The sequence below is a fragment of the Anas acuta genome, chromosome 8 (assembly GCF_963932015.1).
Source record: "Anas acuta chromosome 8, bAnaAcu1.1, whole genome shotgun sequence".
Classification (NCBI taxonomy): Eukaryota; Metazoa; Chordata; class Aves; order Anseriformes; family Anatidae; genus Anas; species Anas acuta.
The window spans coordinates 29,598,337-29,614,040 of record NC_088986.1 but is presented as its reverse complement, the minus strand read 5'-3'; the positions used below and the strand labels follow the sequence as shown (position 1 = coordinate 29,614,040).

General features: G+C 39.5%; 1 long non-coding RNA gene across 1 annotated transcript in view; it reads right to left on the bottom strand.

Annotated features, from left to right (window-relative positions):
- Window positions 1-15,704, bottom strand: part of LOC137860236 (uncharacterized) — a 38,810-nt gene that overhangs the window by 5,298 nt on the left and 17,808 nt on the right. Inside the window, exon 2 of the long non-coding RNA XR_011098790.1 lies at window positions 4,169-4,232. This is a non-coding gene — a long non-coding RNA (uncharacterized lncRNA). The remainder of the gene's footprint in view (window positions 1-4,168; window positions 4,233-15,704) is intronic.

The following is a 15,704-nucleotide window of genomic DNA, read 5'->3' as shown; positions in this document are numbered from 1 at the left end:
CCTGAAGATGTGCAGACAGAAATTTACCCTGGCCTACTCAGTGCACAATGTGCTCATTAGATTTACAAATAATAGGGCACTATATCTCTTAGCCCCAGGGCACGTTTTCTGTGATTGCCATTAAAAGTCTTGTTGACAGTGGGGTTTGTTGGCTGGAGTGTGAATATATGATGGTTTTGCAAGGAGTTTTATATAGTAACTTATGTTCACAGAAAGCTATCCACACCTCTATATCAAAAACAATTTGCAGAATCAAATATTTAACAATCAAGTTTGAGATCTGCAGTGATTAAATTAGTGAGATAATTAGCACGATATTTAAGGTTAATGTTCACAAGTAGGTTAATTATATCCTTTTCCATATTTCTGTTGTTGTTTCGCTTGACACATGTTGACATAACAGTGAAGGTGAGGCCACACTTGCAGAGATAGCAGATGAAGCAGCCACGTATCACTAAAGTTATCAAAGACTCAATGCATATTTCTGAGAGAACTTTTCTCCAGCATTCAGTCTCAGAACTTTATATTTGCTGTGTACCAACAGTTCTCTTTTAGGGTGAATTCTCTTGAATAACACTTCAGATCTGTACACAGGAAAAACATTTTCTATATGACTTAAGGGATTTCTTAGCTTCAAGACTTCATACAGTGCTCATTTTAATTACAAACAAGATAGCATTTAATGCTTTCTACTGAATTCAGTCCACATGTGCAACACCTTTTTACAATATTACAGACCCAGAACAATGTACTGTGCTGAAATTCCCTCTGACTGGACTTCAGTGAGAAATTTAGAAATAAATTTAGAGCAAAATCTGCTGCAATTATCAGCAGAATTGTTGTAGAGAACCAAGAAGGGACCCAAGTACTGCAGTGAAGTTTTAAAAAACTGCTAAATAGTTATTCATGTTGAAGTGCAGGATACTTCACCTGGATTTAATTATGTATGGCTACTTTGCAAACATGTCCAGCCAACACAAATATTGGACTCTGAAAAAAAAGATCCTAGATATGGGGTTGAGCTCCAAAATTTGCCCCAGCCTCTAAAGCCTGTGAAGTCAAGACCCAAATACCATCAAACATTACTGCATTTGACACACAGATCTCATTTAGGCAACACACATAATTTGTAATCATTACTACCACCATAGCAAATATTACAAGCCTGTTCCCCCTTGGAACAATTATGATGTTCACTAGAGGCCTCCAAAGCTAGATGACTTTCCCTAGCAACGTGCTATCAAGTTCATTTAGCCATTTTTAGCATTCTCCCACATGTAAAGCTGGTTTAATTTTAAAAGCAACTCCTGTTGGAGGTGGTAGTGTGGCAGCGCCACACTGTTCCCGGGGAATAATGGCCCTGCCCAGGACACCTCAGACCCAGGGCTCTTGGTATGAATTCTGGTGCTGGCACTGGCCCTGTCACCATGAAGGGCAATCAGGAGCAGCAGAAGTGCAAACAGCCATTTCATCCCATGGCCATGCTCTCTGGCAGCAATCCCAATGGGCTCAACACTGCATGAGGCCTGCCACAGCATAGGCCTCGGCCTTGCCAAGAAGGCTCTGAGAATGGAAGCAGGGATAGGGATCTGCCTTGTTTTTCCATGAATCTTCAGTTCATTCTCGACATACTAATCCTAATGCAAACATAGAATTGTTATTCTTTAAAAGAGGGTCTGTTCCTCCCTCAGGAAGATGGTATTCTCCTTCTTGTAATTTCTATCTTCTGCTTTCCCTCATGTTAACTTTTGGCCCAGCCTTCCCTTACACAGACTCCTCAGGAGCATAAGCACTGCACAGCCAGGCCCAGTCTGTTGATCTTTTTGTTTCCCTTTAACTTGCTGTAATAAAGCTGTTACTGGAAAAGGAAAACAGACTTATTGCTCTCCAAGGGAAGAAGGAAGCCATGACTGTAAGGGACAGATGAATAAAATGTTTTGTGTCGAATTTTCTCCTGCTACTGTTTTGCTGAGCAAAAGGATGGATCCAGAAGCCTTATCACTATCTATAAAGGATGTGCTTTTATATACCCTCTTGACTATAAAAATCAATCTTCTGAGAAAGGGAGTGGCTCTTTTAACTAGAGCTAGTCAGAACATCTTGTTTTCACATTTTGCAATGTAAGAAATTCACAGCAAATTAGGTTGCAAATTTGAATGGTTTTCTGATTTTTTTTTTTTTTTAGGATACAATATTTTATTGTTATTTTATTTTATTTATTTTATTATTTCATTTCAGTATGGTATTGTTAATTTCTAAATAATTTGATCATTTTGACACAGAATTAAAAAAATGTGAACTTGCTGATACCTGCTGGACCCTGCTGATAAGGAGGCTCACAAGAAAGGAGCTTGTAAAAATCGGTCTCTGTCCTTTTGAAAAATTAGTTGAAATAGTTTCACACTTTTTCTTTCCTAAAGAGACACTGCAACCATTTCTCTTCCTTTCTTATTCATTATTCACACCACCAAAGCAAAAACACATGCTTCTCTATCCCACATACACACAGCTACAGACAGAGCCTTCTTCTCTATTACTTCAGCAGCAAGCACAGAGGTTGGGATGCTCTGGGCTGCACTGTATTTGCACAGGCTACTGCTGTGAGTATACATGCAAGTAGAGCAACTGATTTGTGAAAGGCAGTTAGATACCCAACCAGTAATTGTGTGCACAATTACTGTGATTACACATGTAATCATGGTCATTGTGCTTCCAAATGATGCATGTGCTATTCTAAAAATTCGCTCCTGTGTTACTAAAATTAATGGAAGCTTTGCATCAGTTTGAATTGATGGAGGATCAAGCCCTACATATTGTAGCAGTCTTGATATATCCAAGACCAAATGCAATTTTTGCACCCAAAATGCTAAATTTTCATAGCTTATCAAAACAGTAAAAGAGAGAAAGAAAATAGTTTCTTAGAATATCTAGGTATATATTTATTATGCTCTCATCAATAAATTATTATTTTTGAATAGGGTTCCGGATTTGATTCATGCTCCACTGATACTGAGAGAAAAACAGGGCTATGGATCAAGATTTCTTCCTTTAATGTTTCTGTTTAGCTTGGGTTATAGAGTTGTGTATGTGTTTGTTCATGGCAAAATTTTTGGCTTTTGACTATCTTGGCTTTCAAGAGTTAAATGGGGTTTTGTAGAGAAGATACTGTGAGATACAGCAGGTATGGTGATATTTCACATCTAGTCTTTGTCCATGTTCCAACAATGCACATTAAATGTCTTACTATTGTCTCTTTTTCAGATTAGTTTACAGCCCTGTAGTTCCAGCTGTTTTATTCTGAAACTCTAAAACCCTATCACTAGGGAGTTCTGTGTAATTGCCCATAATATGCACCACATTATCCATTTCAGGAACTGTGCTGAAAGACAGCAGCAATAAGGGGTTTTCTAAAGGCAGTCTGGTTTACACTAATGGATCTAACAGGAAGGAAATGCAATTTGAAAGAAGCTGATGCATATGTTCTATTGTTGAATATAATGTTTGATTTAATTATTAACTGTCTGTGATGGAAAGTCAGATCCTGCTCAGTTCTGCTTACAGTTTGGTACTCTGCTACCAGTAAAAACAGACAAGATTTAGTCTGAGGATTTAAGAGTTCTTTGTAAAATGTTGACACTGAATTGTGCTTTTATAAAATATCAGCTGAGGATCCTCAGTTGCATGCTTCTTCCATAAAGGCTTGCTTTCTTTTATCAAGTTAAATATACAATATGGAACCTGACTCTCTTTCCTTTTTCACTTGCATAAATCAGGAGATTCTCAAGGTTAATTAACTGCTCTAATTATTTAAATAAATACGATCCAAATTGAGTTCATATTCACTGCTGTTCCTGAAATATTGTATTTTATTTTATTTTGTCATTTCATGTCATACACATAGCACTGCAGTCAATCTACTTCTTTGTCACCAAGGAAGTACACAATGGACCCAACTGAAGTTTTAGGAAGGAGTTAAAATGTGCTGGCACGATTTTACCTATCCTTCTTTTATCACGGACAGAGGATTTGGCAGCCAATTTCAATCCAATTCTATAATTGGTGTTTTGTGATTTCTAGTAAATTGTTGCATTGTGTTACAGGGATCTCTAATTCCATGTGTGGGTGTTAACATGGTGTAAGGAATGAATTCATTATGAAGAACTCTTACCTGAAATTCCATTATCCTTTCCTCACCATGGTGACTCCTATCAAACTCATTCATATAACATAATCTGGAAAGAAATAGGTATTGACGCTAAACTGCTGCATTTTCAGAGAAGTTTAAAGGTAAAAATCATAGCTCTCTTGCATGATTCAGGCAAAAACAGTAGTTTAACATCACTAGTAAACAAAATAATTGAGCAACATAATTTCAGTTTTGTATTTTGTATCTGTCTGGTGAGATTATTATCCTTGACACTATCTTAAGCAGATGCAGGACTGGAGTTGAAATTAAACAATAGTAATGATATTTGGAGTTCATCCAGAATGATCTTCATTGTTTCTGAGAGTGGCTTCCACATCGTTATTTGATCCATAATTTCTCATCTTTCGTTAAACATATGTTTCTACATATAGTGCATGCAGCATTAGCTCTGCGGGATGCATTTTCCTTTGCAAAGTCAAAAGAGATTGGTTATATTTGTCATGAGGGTAATAGAGAGAAATGATCTTCCTAGGATATACAACACCACACCTCAAACATCTAATTGATTTAGACAGATTAAGAGAAAATAGAGACCCCCTCCACAGTGTATTTCCATTCTTGGTGTCAATCAGCAGACTTCAGTCAAAGAATACGCAGGAGCCACTGGAGCAAAATCCATCTCCTATTAATCTGGAGAATTCTGCTTGTAATCTGTTCTCAGCTGTAAGGATCTGAGAAGATTTTAAGGCTCTTTAAGAACCTCAAATATTTTGAATATTTCATTTTAAAGACACATCTGAGAGCTCAGATCAAAATATATCCAAGCTGCTTTAGCCCCCATCTCCCTTCAGAACAGATTTCTGCTGTGTCTTCCCTTGGTCAAGAACATCATAAAACCAATGTTTCTTACCCTGCTTCAGGGCACATACTTTAAGCCCTACCAGAAACCAACAAATGCCAAGGGGAACGATTCGTTTCAAAAAGTTAACCAAGGTCAAAACAGGTCAGGTCTAGCTTTGGCTAAAGCTGATACTCCTATTCTTAATTAAAAGTTTATTGAAGCACTTTGCATGCTCTAGTGTATTGTTGGGGTGAAAAGAAAAACCGTCAGTTCTGAAAATAGCTTAGACTGTTCATGTGTCATTCTCAGTATATGCTGAAATATCCAGAAAAACATGGCTCACACTGCGGATTGCATCAGATACCCACACATGTACAAGCAACCATCCCCCTGCCTTCTACTCTTGAGGCTCATTTTTGCAAAACACATGCTTAGAATTGAACTGTGCTTTCTGCCATTGGAATAAACGATGATGGAGCAGAGCACAAAGGAAATTTATTTCCCTGACATACATAAGATTTTCCTGTAGAGCTCAGTATGAGAAGTAAGATCACTTAGGGTAACCAGCACACTGCACGCTCAGGGAAGGAAGCAGGCTGGTTCATTTTCTTGTATCTCATGGCCAGACCTCAAGTCAGGCCCCATATGTGCCAAACATTGTATCATTTGAAAATCAGGAGTGCCATTTTTTCACCCAGCTCCTGAGAGCTCATCCTCCTGTCTCAGCCGTGCCAGAACCCATCCTGCCAGAGCATCCCAAGGCACCTGCACAGGAAGAGTTGGTGCAACCAGTCCACGTTCCCCTCACCCCTTCTCATGCTTTGTCTCTAGCCCGTGTTTGCTGGTTTATGCATATTGAAGAGGGAGATTGAAAAGGATATCAGCGGCTATACAGAAGGGCAATTGAAAAAGCATGCTCTGGAAATCATATTCATAGGGAAAAAGAACTGAACTCATGCAGGTGTTTCTCCACTTCTGCTGTGACTCCTCTAGGCAGCAAAACAGGTGAGTTTGCTGCATGCTAATCAGGAAAAAGAACATCTGAAATATGCATCTGCACATGAGCATCTGTGCAGAGTTTCTCCAACCCAGTTCTCAAGTGCATTTCTTTTCCTATGTGGGTGTCTTTTGTACTTTTTTGTGCCAAGAGGCTTATTTTGTATAGGTGGAGAGACCCCTATCCACCAGCCATCAGGGAGTGCTATTAATATGCAACATCTTGAATGCATGAGCTGAATGACAAGCTGGCAGAGTTTGAGTCTGTGTGGTCCAAGTTTATGTCTCTCCCTGAAGAGGCGAAAAGCCCCTTCCCCATATCTCTGCCAAATTCTGCAAAAGATGAAAGAAAGGAGAATGGGCAGCCTAATTTTTTTTTTTTTGCTTCTCTCTTCCTAATATCTTCACACTATCATTATTTCTCCTGGCCACAGTCAATGTGAATTGTCCTGTATCGCATAGTTTGCTACTGAAGTTCAATGTCAAAATAGATCACGATAGCAGAGATACTAAATAGTTGTGTTGTTTTTTTTTGTTTGTTTTGTTGTTTGTTTTTTTTTTAAACTGCTTGTGGAACTAATCAGAAATATTTATTAGACTCCTTATGCATGCACTATTTTTTGGATGCATGTGTCCTCTATCCTCTCTCTAAATTGTCCCTAAAGTAATGAGTTAAGCTGAGGTCCTGAATTTTAGGCACATTTGCAGTTTTCTTTTTGTCACTCAGTGCCACCATGCAAGGCTCAACTTAGCTAGAGAGCTAAGAGCCTCAGAGTCCGAGGACATAAGAGGTGGGAGAACTCAAATAGGCCAGTGTATGTCCACCTAGCCAAGCAGCAACATCTAGTATGTGAACAGAACTGAAACGTGCCCATCCAAGCTTCCCTTGGTGGGGTTATTTCCACTGAGCCCAGGCAGACAGGCAAAGGAATTGGCTTTCCACCTGTGCATGGCAGTGTGGAAGAAGGCTCCAGCTCTGCTGTACTCGTTCCCAACTGGTTGGGACCTCACCAGCCACAAGTTCCAGACCAGCAACTTCGCAGCCGTATCCTCCTTGCTGGAGCCTGGCCTTGTCAGGAACGGCTCCACCCCAGCCTCCACACGGAGGTACCATCAGGAACAGCAAACCAGGCTTTTTCAGATACCAGCTGTTACTCTGGCATCACTGCTTTCCTCTGTGCATGCCTTTGTCATTCACTGAATCTCTGCCTGCTGCACAGCTCTTGGAATGAGTTGAAATGACTTTCGGGATGTTTTCTCTTGCCTTAAAGGACTCATCTGCTTTGTGTTTTCCCCTCAGTCACAGCAGAATGTAGAAAATGGTCTACATGGAAAATATGAAAAATGGTTTCCATGTAAATTGGAGGTAATGTCAGCCAAATTAATTTGTTAATTTAATGTCTAAAAATCGTTTCATATTCCCCATTTACAAATTTATACTTTCTTATGGGAATATGTTTTCTTCATATTTGACCCATTTTTTAACAGCTGCAACCGCTTTTCACCATTCTGCAAAACAGGTTCATTTACAAATGATGTTTATCAATCATAAGGGAGACTTCATCTTTTATTCCTTTCTATGAGATTGATGTCCTATCGCTTTCATGGAAAGATTGTGTAGCATCTTACAAAAGCAAAATTCCTTTTGATTCAGTGAGCGGGGCTGATTAGGAAGGTCAGAGCAATACTACCAGAAAAGCAAAATTATTAGCCACAATGCATTGACCCAAGGAGAAACCATTTCGTGGAGTTATATGCAAAAAGTATAAATCTAGATTTGAGTTTTGTGTTATTAAAACAAACCTTACAAATACACATTTTTATAACGCCACTGAAAATATGTCTTAATTTAAAATTTTGTCACACAAATGTGTTACTATTTAAATGAGATTAATAACAATCTATTGATAGATTTCTGCATGGGTATACAGCAGGGGCTAGCAACAAACCCTCACTGATACTTTGGGAATTTTGGGAAATATTGATTTGTAACAGTGTGCCCACACAAACAGTGAAGAGGTTTTCTAGGATAAGAGTCACCTGGGTAATTTAAACTTTTGGGCTGATACATCTCTGTTGTTGAGTGCATGTAACCTCCCCGAGATCACAGACTGATGCTAGGCACAGGTCTTTCACAGAAGAGAAAATCAAAGCTTTGAATACATTCAAGGGCTTCTCACTGAGAGAGAACTGAGATAATTTTAAATAAAATTCCTAGGTATTGAATAAACACCACTGCAGCGCAGATACCGGCAGCAGAAGCCAGTGGGTACCGAGGCTGCCTGCCCCAGCTCTGCGTTGCACTGTTTCCAACAAGGGCAGCTGCAGCAGAGCAGGCGCAGGAGCATCCCTGCCAGCAGGACGAGTTGCCTCCTGCAGCAGGCAGCACTGACCTCCGGCTGCCAGAGAGCCCCCCTCCTCGGGCAGAGCCCCCTGAATGCCGCCCACGCCCACAGGCCAGGGGCTATCCTAATGACACCACACAGACTCCACTTACCCTGCTTAGGGTGTCCTCTGGTGCCGCTAACAATAACTTTCCCCTACACTAACTGTCAGCAGGACAGCTGTGGATTTCCTTAAAATAAGAGGTCTGAAAATAGAATGATATTGATTTAGGCTATCTTGTCAATCACAGGAAAGAACATCCCAGCAGGTATTATATAAGGAGAGTTTGTAACAAAATGGGTCTAAAGACCGGTGGATATAGCTATTTTTAAAGTTGGTTGGATGGGCTATGATTTTCCAAAAATTTCACCTGAGACAAAATATTTAGCAGAAGTCAAGTGAGACCAGGAGAAGAAGTTTTCTGCTGGACCAAAATAAATTGGTTCCACCAAGAGCTTCGTTAGCACCTTTGGAGGCAACAGCAGACTGAGGAAATGCTGTGTAACGTGCTGAGCAGCTGGGCTGAGCTCACAGGGCACCTGGTACCTCTCACCTCGGGCAGGTCCTGCAGACCTTCCACACCGCTGTTGGCATTCAAGTATTGCCCACGGAGGGACCCACGGCACAGGACTGCACAGCCAGACAGACCCACAGTGGAAGGGACTACCAAGCCGTTATATTGAAAAGAGCTTCCAAGCAGCAAAGATACTAAGGACCACCAAAAAATAAAAGCATAAAGGTCCCTTAATAGCCCTATACTGCTCTTGCCACAAGCTCTAAGTGCTTAGTGATGAAGTGACCTTTATGAAATTATTGTTTATGATATCTCGGTGTGTGCCAGTATAGGCACAAAGAGTATTCCAATTTATTTAAAAGGTTACATATCAAAACTGAATATGCAGTACAACTGTGTTATCACATTGTATAGCTTTTACACAAGAAATCCAATCCTTTGCATGTATGCCTTCTAGGCACTTGGGCCAGATTCCTTCAGTATCAAAACTAGAGATGAGGAAAAAACATGCAACAAAATAATTTTATTCATCCTTCATTTTTTGTTTATAAATTGTCTACAAATCTCTTAGAAAACTCCCCAGATAATCACTGACTTTAAATTACTCACAGATTTCTTCCAACAAATAATTTTTTAGCTTGCAGACTATTCAAACATGGGATGCAAGGTACTCAGCACCTTTGTAAGCGAACAATGTTCACGCTGTGTAATTTAGTTGTCTCGCATTCAGAAACCTGAGCTGATTTCTTTTGAGCCGTACGACCCTTGTAGGCTACCTCAGGCATCATAAACAACCTCCCCTGCCAGTTGCTGGCAGAGGCACTGGCTGTGCCTGCTGTGGGAGGTGACCCAGCACTGCCCATTACCTGCCCTCCGGCTGACTCCAGTCGGTTGGGGGGAACAAGGCTCCCCTGCTCTGAGGGAATACCTCTGCACTGGCATGTACTACATACAGTTCTTTGGTCCCCAAGTGAGAGAATGCCCTGAATCAGACACAGAGGATGTGCCTTTTGCTTAACAAGGTAAAAGATGGAATCGGGACCCATTTATTCCAGCAAAATAAATGGCTAGGCTCTCGTGCACAACGTCACAGCTCGCATGTCACAGTTTGTGTCTGAACTGGGCCCACTGGGCCCACGCAGGGGTTGGGCATCCTTCCTTCCCCTCCCTGTTTCTGGGAATACAAATGTAAATGTGCTAAGCAGGACACCTCCTGTTTTCCTGCTCACCCACCAGGGATGGGTTTCTTCCCCTGCCACAGACTTCCTCAACTATCACTTCTACTGTATTCCTTAATAAGATTTTTTTTTTTTTTTTTTTGGCTTGAGTTCTTCCTGCAAATCACAACGCACTAAAGACTATGCTTAAACCTGATACACCGTGATGCTATTTTATGTAAACATCTTATTGGATTCAGGTCTTCTTACTTGAAGTTAGCTTCTCATAGAAACCACACATCACATTTTGGAGTCAAATGACAGTCATTGATCACATGCACACTGCTTTTTCTAAATTACTCCAAATTAACAGTCTTTGAAGTCTGTCACAAATCTTATGTCTTAAGGGGTTAAAAAAATAAATAAATTAAAAATGATACTGCTCAGACATAATCACAGAATTTACCAATGATAATCTCCTGGCACCATAGATGAGGAGAAAGTAGCCTCTAATATTCACTTCATGCTGAACTACAGTGTTCAATACATTAAAAAAAGAAACTACTGAAATATAAAATTGAAATCTGCACTGTTTCCTATTTTCTTATATGTTCTAATTAGTTTCTGCTTTTTAATGAATCCCACAGTTAACAAGATAAGGGTACACCAATGTTTCCATCCAGACGAAACCTTGAGTCCTTCAGGTATGCAGGAGCATAGAATAGGTCACAAGCACCAAGCAACACAATGTGAAATCCAAATATCACAATTAAATATATCACTGAGAATTTATTTTCTGCAAGTATCTGAAAAGTCTAATTGAAAATTTGCTTTTGCAAATATTCATGAAAGTTAATTTCAAGTGCTTATATGCTCATAGACAGCAAATTCACAAAGAGTCATAGACATGATCAATTTGGAGTTCATTTCTGAGTTTAAATGAATATTCATAGACATTTTTAACTATTCCTTTAACTTCAATACAGACTCATCAGCACTCATTTGCACCTAGTTTTTATTAGTGCAAATCAGGACTAGAAATATTGAAATCAAAAGTTAAGCTTGCCTGAAAAATGCTTAAAGAAGAACTGAACTCAGACTTTTTTTTTTTTTTTTTAATCTTCATATTGGAATACATCTAGCTTCTTTTTTTATTAAAATTCCAGAATAATTTGTGATCTTTTGAAGTTATTGTTCTGCTGTCAGCTAAAGCTATTTATATGCTTTGATACTAAACATTTCTTTATATAAAAGGTGTCTCTTCTTCCCAATCCCTAAAAAATTATTTATTTGCAACATATTTTTTTTCCATTTCCTTGGATTCAGTTTAAATAAAGTTTATAAAACTCCTGTAAAATGATTTAATATGGGCTAGTTTCAAATGCTACAAAAGTTGAACATTAAAAATTCTTTCAGCCATGAAAAATTTCACAATATCAAGAAAATGGCAGAAGATATTTTAAACAACAAATGTAAAAGCTTGCAGGTCAATTAGTAATTGAAACATTTTCCTAAAGAGTAGCAATAGCAACACTTAGATTACCTGCAAACTTCAAGTTGCTCATGTGACTTACTTACTTGTGGGCTATGACAATAATTAAAAAAAATCACATTGTTCTGAAAAGCTTTAGTCCTGGAACTTTATTTTCTTCAGATCTTACAATTTATTTTTTCTCAGTTTGAATCTGTATTCACCAATTCCTTGTTTCACTTGACTCCAAATTTATCTTAAAACTATGGGACGGTTCCTGAAGCTGTTTGGACTGTTTTAAAGGTCACATTTTCAAATACATTCTAGGTGATTTAGAAGTACAAAGGTCTATTGACCCGTAGGCTTCAAAATGCCTTAGTCATTTTTACAAGGGGCGCATAAGTCTGGGATTATTTGGCTCTTTTGACTTTCTTCCTAACATTACTTCTTCAAAGCAATGCACAATGACATACATTGAGTTACATCACAAAAGCTAACAAAGATAATTGCATTAGAGCTAATCAGGTTTGTGCACTATGATGTCAGTCAAGAGCATTTTCAGAACGCCATTGATGAACATATGATGCCAATCATTCTTGAGGACTAACGAAGCCGTTTTTAATCCTTTCCCCTGGAAAGTGATGTGAAATAGTGTCTTAAGAATATATTCTCCAGTATTGCAGGATATTTATTGACTATTGAATGACTATTAAATACAAATGCAATATTTGTTGTTGTTTGCATTTATATGGAGCTAGTTCCCTACAAAAGAGTTTTCTGTAAACTTGGCACAAAAAAACAGAAAGCTAAAAATTCCAAAATGAAGAAGAGATGACCTTTTTTCTTTCTGTCTCTTGTTATTTTTTTTTTCCTTTTTTAGGGGGAGGAAGGGGGGCAGCAGGAGAGGGAGGGTGAGGGTGAGGACAACACCATTTTTCTTAGATTATCCAAACATCTAAAATCAATATTTTTCTCTCTACTTATTCTCTCCAATACCCAGTTTCTGGACATGTTTTATACAAGGCAAAGTGAAAGGCTTGGCTTTGATGTCCCAGAAAACTCACTGGCCAAGTGCATCAGCAATTCACGGAAATACACATGAAGGCATAGAGCAGAGAATTGGTACAGATCAGAGAAACTACAGAAGCCGCTGTATCAGTTCAGCTTCATTTATTAAAAGGAATTGACAAGATAGCCCGTATTGGAGTCTCTGCTATATTACTTACAGAACAACAGGTCAAACTTTATGAGTAATTTCTATTCCTGCCTTTTGCGGATGCAAAGGTCTTTACCACAGGTGGATCATTTAACTCCCCAGAGGTATGACACTGTAATCCACCCAGCCTGATTTCTCTCCACCTTTATTTCTTAGATCATATTCTCCCTTTTTGCAATAATCACTAATTATCTACAATTCTGAAAATACAATTGAAACATGACATTCATTTTCTTAAATCTCTTTCTGTGATTGGAACACTTTGACATGTATATACCTCCGATGCTTAACTGATTAGCTAAGATATGTCTTAGTTGAGGAAACTGTTTTAACACATGCTTTAATTCAGGCTGCAATATTCTTTCACATTTAGTACAAATAATTTTCATCTTTGTCCTCGTTGCTTCTTCATTCTCCCCACAGTCATTTACTCAACCATGGGGCTCTGAAGATTGCAGTAGCTGTTAGTCTACATGAAGAAACTGTTACATTCACACCAAATATGATATGCAAATACTCCATTGAAATTCATCTGTTTCTTTAGGCTAATTTATATTTTAATGAATTTGGTCATTGGGAATTGAAGCACTTCAGCTTCAAAAATAGAGCTTGTTGAAAACCTTTAGCTGAAATATATAATTTTCAAGCAGGTTTTTAGCCAGCTCAAATCATCACTGAGATCCTTTATTTAGTGAACCAACACTTCAATAAATAAGACACAGATCTGACTTAATATAATAGCCCATAATTTTGTATATGAGATACTGGGATAGCACAAAAAGCATTGCATAAATGGGTTAGACAGACAAGCTACTTCTGAGGTACTATGTAGTTATAAAACACGTTTTGAACATTATTCTCAGATGACTTTGCCATTATTTTGTTGCAGGAGTAGCTTTTTTTTTTTTTTTTTTCTTCCAGAAGAGAACTGAAATTAATTTAAAAGATGCCATCAAGATTTAATAGACAAGTTCTGTTCAGGCAGCCACAGGAATGGACTGATAGGAACAGGCACAAGGTGAAACTGGCGGTGTCCCTGTCCGTAGTCACCAGAGCTGATCACCTGTACCAAAACTGTAAATTGAGCATAGTTCTTGCACTGGCACATGACACGGCATTTTGGTGGGAATATCCAGAACTCAGCTGGCAAAGCAAATTCAGGCATTAATGAAATTTCTTTGGGAAGGGATGTAAGCCTTGTCCATGCTGGGTGTGGCTCTGCCTAGCTGGTCCTTCTGAATTCACACAGAAGCTTAAATGCATTCATTTTCCCTATAGAAAAACACCGAATTTGCATTTTACCTAGGTTGAATTTAGTCTGACATCTGTAGAAACTAGATTTTCCATTGGCAATGCTCAGTTACAGGAAATCCGAGCTTTTAAAGAAAACCCCCAGACAACGGACATTTTGGAGCTCTCGTTCATTAGCCGGGGATTACTGATCTCACAGCTGCTCGAAAGCCTGCAGTGTCATGGTCAGGCTACAGTCATGCATGGTGGCAGTCGTTGCCTCTTTAAATAGATTACTTCAGTTTTGATGGAAAGAACATGCAGATTCAAGATCACAATCAGGAGGATGGGGGAAAGACAGAACGAGATTAAGAGAGATATCACTAACAAACCTCACACACCGAAAACAATGGCAGTAAAATCACAATGACAGAACAATCATTTATGTCATACCAGTTTGAGAGAACATCGATTTAAAAGGTGTAATCAGATCCATTTATTGCAAGAACTAAAAAAATATGGAAACCGTGGAAGTGGATACAAATACACCCTTTGCCATGTTTTAAGCCAGTAGCATAGCTTTACCCAATTAGAATGAAATTCATCTTGGAAGAAATATCTAATTGGGTATGGTAAACTTATTTTATTTTAAAAGAAAGACATTGATGACTCCTAATTATACACATACATGTTCCCTAAGTAAATTAGTTATTGTTAAAGCCATTATGCTGAGCGTGGCCTTATACAACAGTGTCATCTAGTGGTCAGCGGTCAGACTCCTCGCTTCAGCAGGAAGATGGAGATGGTCAATGAAATAAGCAACAACGCTGCGTTTGGCGGTCTGTCTGTTTGGCACACTGCGTTGCTTCGTATAGCCGCACGTCCCCGTTTTTTGTGCTCGTTTTGATGGCAGGCCTTTCGGCGTGCTGGCAGAAAGCAGGGAGGAGAAGGGGAAGCCTGTCAGCCACCAGCCCATGGGCAACGAGGGCTGGGCCTGGTGCCTCTGCCATGCTGGCAGCAAGGACAGCCTTGGTCTGTGTCTCTGCCTCCAGACCTGCTCTCTGGACTCCCTCTGCTCCGGATTTATGGCTCCGGCTGGGGAAGTTTTGGTGCTGTGAGTGGTCAGCAGGGAGCGATCCCGGTGGGCCCACAGCCTGCCGGAGCCTGGCTGCCCTGCATGAGGCCAGCGCTTCAGCACAGCTCACCTCAGCAGACCCTCAACGCCATGCGTCTCTGCTCGACACCTTGCGCCTCTGTTGTGTTCAAGAGCGCTCGCTAATACTTCGCGTCCGATCCGCCAGCAAGCTGTGTGCCAGGGGGGAGTACAACGAGCATGTGCTGCCTCTGATTGCCACATTTGAGACAACACACCCGGCGGAATAAATAATTGCATTTTACAGATCTGCATCCTGGAAGTATTTGTAATTAATGGGAACCAGAAAGAACTGATGTGATGACAACATGCCCTAAAAGCTATGCATCACCATGGCCCTGAATAATCTTTCATCAGCTGAGCCCTGTTTCTACCATTAAATCTTGCTTTATGAAAAAGAATAAATCTATATTCTAGAAGTAGCTGAAAGTTCTGGATAACGACATTGTGAGTGTAGGTCTGATAGGGTCACCTACTACCAGTTTTGGCAAAAGACATGTTTTATAAGGTGTATAAAAATATAGATCCAATATGCTCTAAGATTCAATACTGATAATAAAGGCCAGACATGCGGAAACAGTAGTATTGCTCAGC